The sequence below is a fragment of the Eufriesea mexicana genome, unplaced genomic scaffold (assembly GCF_001483705.2).
Source record: "Eufriesea mexicana isolate 0111107269 unplaced genomic scaffold, ASM148370v2 scaffold77, whole genome shotgun sequence".
Classification (NCBI taxonomy): domain Eukaryota; kingdom Metazoa; phylum Arthropoda; class Insecta; order Hymenoptera; family Apidae; genus Eufriesea; species Eufriesea mexicana.
The window spans coordinates 197700-203699 of record NW_016908244.1 but is presented as its reverse complement, the minus strand read 5'-3'; positions in this window follow the sequence as shown (position 1 = coordinate 203699).

Genomic DNA, 6000 nt, shown 5'->3' with positions numbered 1-6000 from the left:
ACGAAGGGTGGTTAGGCCCTTGTTCGGTATTCGCGCCTAACTTTACTCGATTCGTTAACCGGCCATCACCGGTCGACTCTTATTTCACAATTTTTCACCGCGTGTCTGACGAATTAATTCCAATACTGCCGATATCCTCAGATGTCTGTTATTTCTCAGATATTTCCCCAATTCGCGTTTATTCGTATCGTAACGTAGAATCTTCGTCGCGATTATTTATCGTTCCGTTAATAACGTCGCGAGTGCAATCGTACTCGCGTTTATACCTCGAGTTAATTTCCCCTGACGCGTTAATCGGCAAACGGTACTGCATCGCAAACTCTTTGTTAATCTCCTGCTGATTTTTCTACGACGTTTGCTCCTTCGTTGACCCCGAGATGGACGCGCGATTTCCTCGAATCCTCTTTTTATACAGGCGCATTTAAGCGAGAGTAATTACAACCCCGTGACCTTCCGAGGCCCCTTTTCTCCTCTCGTTAGCCATCCTTTGATACCACGCGATGCAACGAGCCTATCCATCTATCTGACCCGCTGCAGTCGTCCACGGGTCGTTGGAACGTGTCCGGACGATCGCCTGAGGATTCCTCCGATGGAAAAATCGACCGTTCAATACCGTCCGCGTGGAAACGCACAGTCACTAACGACGTTTCCTCCTCCCGTATCCTCTCCGTATCCTCCGCGCGAAATCTCCGCGGAGGGAAACGCGCGGCACGGCAGGCAGGCAGGCAGGCAACGAATCCCCCGTTATTTACGTAGACGGCGGAGTCTGCTAGCAGAGTCACGTAGCAGGCGGTTTCAATTTTCCGTAGGTCTTTTTCCGTGATGGGCGCGGCGCGATGCTGGAGAAAAACGCGGCTCATCTTCGAAATATCATTCTGGCCGATGTCCAACAGCCACGTCCATTTCGAGAGTGCATTTCCGCGGTGTAATCAGAACGCCGTGGACGATCAATCGGGACGAATCGGGCCAATAGGCCCGTGGAAATAACGGAAGGCCAACTCGTGCGTGTGGAACCACGTTAGGCCGAAGAATGCCACGTTTCGGCCTTGTTCTTCTGCCGCATCGTTACCAAATGCTATCGCGCGTTCGAAAAAAGAAGGCACAGGTACGAAATCCTTTGATCAGGGAAAAAGGTGACCGATTGTCTTCGTCGCCATCTTTGGCTAAAATAGTTATCACTGCCTGTGACGATGGAAATATGTCAGCGGAGTTGTAGGGGGCCCCCCTCCACGGGGTATGAGATGACGAAGTCTTCGTTGTTTCGGTGGTTCCTGTGGTGCTGACTGTTGGTATCCTCTTGATGGTGTTCTACTGTGGCGGGATAGCAGGTAGAAGGACGAAAGGGATGAGCGTTTCGTCCCGGGCCTGCTAGTGGGCTCGTCAGCGAGGCCTTCTAGCAGGCCCTGCCTTAAACGGGGATGCTTAGGTGGCTTCTTCTTCTTCTTCTTACTTCTATTTATGGGAAGTAGAGGATTGACCGAGCACTCGCGAGAAAGTGAGAGCGATGGTCGTTACAGAGTTAATCAACCGAGGATGAGGATGTAAACGCGCTGTGACTTCTTCTTTCGAGCACATGCTAGTTCTCTGGTCCCGGTAAAGCGAGAGATCGATCTCTCGTAGACTGGAAACAGGAAGCACGCATGGAAGCACGTCGACGGACGAGTCCTTGAAGGACAGATCTAGCACGGGGGAAAAGAACGCGTTCGATGAGTCTGGTCTGAAAAGGTAACGGGTGCCATTGAAACGGGACGTTGGCGCCAAGGTGCGCGCACGGTTAATAGTCGTATCTGTTACGGTAATTGCGAGGACCTGTCGACGGATCGTGACTCGCGACCGTGACGGATATAATCCCCCTTATCTCGATGAAATTAACGACAACGAAAGGACACAGTGAAACTACGATCGTCGCGGTTGTCGAAGAACGCGCGAAGACGATTTCCGCTCGCGTTTGCTCATACAGATCGCTGTAGCGCGAAGTCGGGACGATGGAAATCGGGCCTAAATGGAAGACAAGTGGACGGTGAAAGTATCGATACGCGCGGACAAAGATGGCGCGGCCGTTCCAGCGCGTAAACCTTAATTAGGGAGATTAGAGTGCAGCAGGTAGTTGGAAGGAAATGGGAAATCGATGGACGGGAAAGTGTGCGTTGGGGATACGGGATATGGCGTGCTGGAAATTACGCTGGATCCTTTGCTCCCGTTGTACGGACAGAGAGAGTTTAAGTAGCGGCATTAAATCAGATTATTCCGGGATGAAGGCTGAAACGCGAAGAATTCGATCGTCGGAGGATCGCGTAGGGCAAGCACGACCTGGGAAAACGTTGCTAGAGAGTCAGGGAGAGGGAGTGATTCGAAAAGGAACACGGCGGGACCGTGTTGGAAAGGAAAACACGGCTAAGAGACGCCGCCTCTCGATTTTTCATCGAGCACAACCCGTTCGTTCCTTTTCCACTTTCGATTCGTACACGAGAGCCTCCGATCGAGATGGCGCCGCTCCCCTTTGCGCTCCGACGTCGTCTCTTTCGAAATTAATCCTCGATAATTAACCTCGTACCACTGTGCGGCTCGAGCACAGTGCTGCTTCGCGCTCGAGCGCCTTCCAGTCGATGGGATTTCCGTGAAATTTAGAACTCCTCCACGAGCGTGCTGTTCAGCTCGTCGGAAAAGCACCGGCTGCAAAAGTTTGGAAGAATATCGCGACCGTCGAATGGTCTCCCTGACAGCTAGATACTTTGTACGGCAGCGTGGAATCTTTCCACGAGATTCTTCCGATTCACCAACGGTAAACACGATCACGGCGAACATGATGCTTGGCAAACGGTTTACGAAGCTTCGGAATGAATCTCGACGAAACGTTCGTGCCGCGAAAGATCTTCCCCGTCGAAAATTTCGAAGGCAAAGCGCGGATTATCGCTTTAAAACAAATATTTAAACGAACGGAAAGGATGAAACTAATTATTTCCGAGTACGTTGATTCGTTCGTCTCCTCCTCGCGCGAGAAGAGGCCAGGCGATCGGGCGGAAAATCATACGGGGTAACACGCGCGCGGGAATTTTCGGAATTCTATCCGAGGAAAGAAATCGGTGAATAGGGGTTCGTTGGATATTCCTAGGGCCGAGGACGTGGCGTCGTCTCGCGTTGGACTCCTATTACTCCGGTTTCTCGAAATGGACGACGTCGAGAGCCTATCCAGCTAGACACGCCCGGAATTTCGGCAGACCCGTATGCGGATTCCAGTCATGTCACTCACGAGAGCAATGTGGATGAGTGGAAGAGACGTGCCGAGGGATCGACGAACGTTCGTCCCCGTTCAGACGCGATTTCGCGACCGTTCGATGCAAAAGCACGAAGAATTCGTCTCGTTCCGCATTCGCTACGAGTTATCGCTATGACACGCGCATACCAACCCTCTTAACTTCGCCGTCAAACGCTCCGTTCGAACGTCTAACCGACGAGAAAAAATTCCCCCGCGAAATGTGTGTGTCGCGCAAGAAGTACGGTCGATCCTTCGAACTCGATACTCCACGATCCATCGATCGATTACTATCCTCTCGGCCATTTTGGCGGTTTCCTATTTGCTCCACGGTTACGTAAGGACGTATTTGATCGATATCGGTACACGAGAGGAGTACAGTGATTACGCGTACAGGGGGGAAAAAAGGCCGAGGATATTCGAAGGGGTCGGATGGCGACTGGATCGAAAATGGCGGCTAGCGAATGGAAAATTTAGCCGGTCCGAAACGGCATATTTGACCGCGTTATTATCGGACCAGCAAACTCCCGTTTCATCATTCCCACTCGCGATCCTTTTTATTCGCGGAGCAGGGCAATTCGGTCGTGCTATCTGCGCGTGCATCTGCAGCGTGAGCGCGGAAATAATATCATCCCCGAGAGAACCCGAAGGAAAATAAGAGGAGGAAGAAAGAGAAGAGGAAGATGTCTATCGCGCGTGATAGACAGGGAGAGCTACTCGCTTCCGATACTCGTCTGTCCGCGCCGCGTTATCCTTGGCGCCGATAGCGACCAGGGATCCATGGAAAAGGCGATACCCGCATCCGGCTTCGAATCAGCCCTGCATCTCCCTGTAATCTGTCAAGGGAGCCGAGTAGATAGCCCGAGAGGTTTCTACGCCGTCTTCAAGGTTATCGATCCTCGAGAACTTGGCTGGAAAGAGGACCGTTGCGTGAAACACACCGGCGGCCGCCTCTCTTCTTCGCTTCTAGGGGTGAAAAGGTTCGCGCGACCCTCCCGAATTCCGGCTTCTCTTCCTCCGCCCGGTCCAAGGTCACCCTTCTGTACCACCTAGCCCTACCTCGAGAGCGATTCGCGCGAAAAGGGTGTGGAAGCGGAGAAAAGCGCGTAGTCGGCGAGAGGACGAAGAGCACGGAGGGCTCTCTCGATCGATGATCCCCCGGGTTCGAAGGGACCGTGGCGATTGCCGTTTAACGTCACCGACCCGAATCGTGATGGTGTCCCTGCTGCGTGTGCTCGGTCGTTCAAGGTCATCGGCGCGAGGACCACCGCGACGCGACAACATCCGGCTGCGGATCGGCGTAACCGCGATGCTGCGGCACGTTGTAACGAAGCGAGCAAGCAAGCATGCAAGCAAGCAAACCCCTCTGGCCAGACGAACGGAACGCGGATCGCGCGTATACGCTGGACGCGATAAATCAGAGTTACGATGCCAGAGTTTGGGAAAGGAAGGCAGAAGATGAAAGATCCGGCCAGCTGGACGGAGATGAACGATGAAATTTGTGGACGTACGCGCGGTCGGCACAGGCTGCACACACGCAGACGATGGGCAGGCAGAAGAGGAGGAAAAGGAGAAAAGCAAGAGGCGAAAGAAGAGGCGAAAGAAGAGGAAAGAGTAGACTAGCAGAGGTGGAGGGTTGACCATTTCGGGAGTGTCGGAGGTGGCGGCGCACGGCTGATCGATGCAACAGCAGCGCCGCTACGAGCAGAGGGTAGGAGAGCCGTAGCGTGGTCGGAGGGTAAGCGCAGGGGGTAGCGTTCACCGACGGCAGAGCCTCCCTTCTACCGTGCGTCGGCGGCCTCCTCCGTATCCCTCCGGTTCCCTCCCTCGGACCGTTGCACGCGTACTAACCGAGCAGCGCGCGTTCGGCTTCGTCGTTGGACTCCGTGCATCCCCCTCCAAGCTCTGCCGCTCCTCCACCACCGCGAATTTTCAGATAGGGGTTGCTTCGACGCGACACGATGCGAAGCGATGCGCCCTCTCTCTCTTCCTTCGCCTCCGACCCTGCCTTTCTCCCTCGTACCTTCTCTGCCTCTGTCTCTCTCCTCCCTCCCTCGCGGGCTCAGTTCTCGCCTGAAGACCGTGCGGTGTACAGGTGATCCGGCTCGTGCGTATTCACCCTCTCTACGCTTGAGTTTGTCCGCCCGCTGGTCGGGATGACGTGGTGCCGCGTTGCCACGAGGAGGACGCACGCTCTGTCCTGCCGCGTCGTCGACGAGGTGCGCTTCCTTCTCGCACGCTCTCCTTTTCCTCTACTCCTCCGCAGTTCCTTCGTCCGAGGACACGCGTTCCGGAGTATTCGTCCCGGTCGCGTCGTGTGCTCGTGTCCTCACAGCGAACCTCCGGCCAACGCACAGGTTCCTCTCGCGTTCCACCCTTTCTCCCCGTGCGCCAATCTTTTCGCCAATCTTTTCGCCAATCTTTTCCCCAGTGCCGAGATTCCTGCGTCTTCGATTCTTCGTCCACGATCGGCGTCGTTTCCTCCCTTCGTTCCGGTACTACGACTCGCAGATCCGTGACCACGATCCAGGGATCGTAGATCGAACGTGTCTCTCCCCCCGTGTGTGTACGCCGAGTGACTCGAGGCTGCTCTCCGAGTCTGTCCTCTGTGATGCTCCTTGGTTCGGACCTCGGCTTCCCTTTGATGTCTCTCGATCGGAGAAGCCAGGCGACTATGGGATCCGCTCGAGATTGTGCGCGACGTAATAATTCCTCGGAGATGAGTTTTCGATCACGTGGGCGGATGG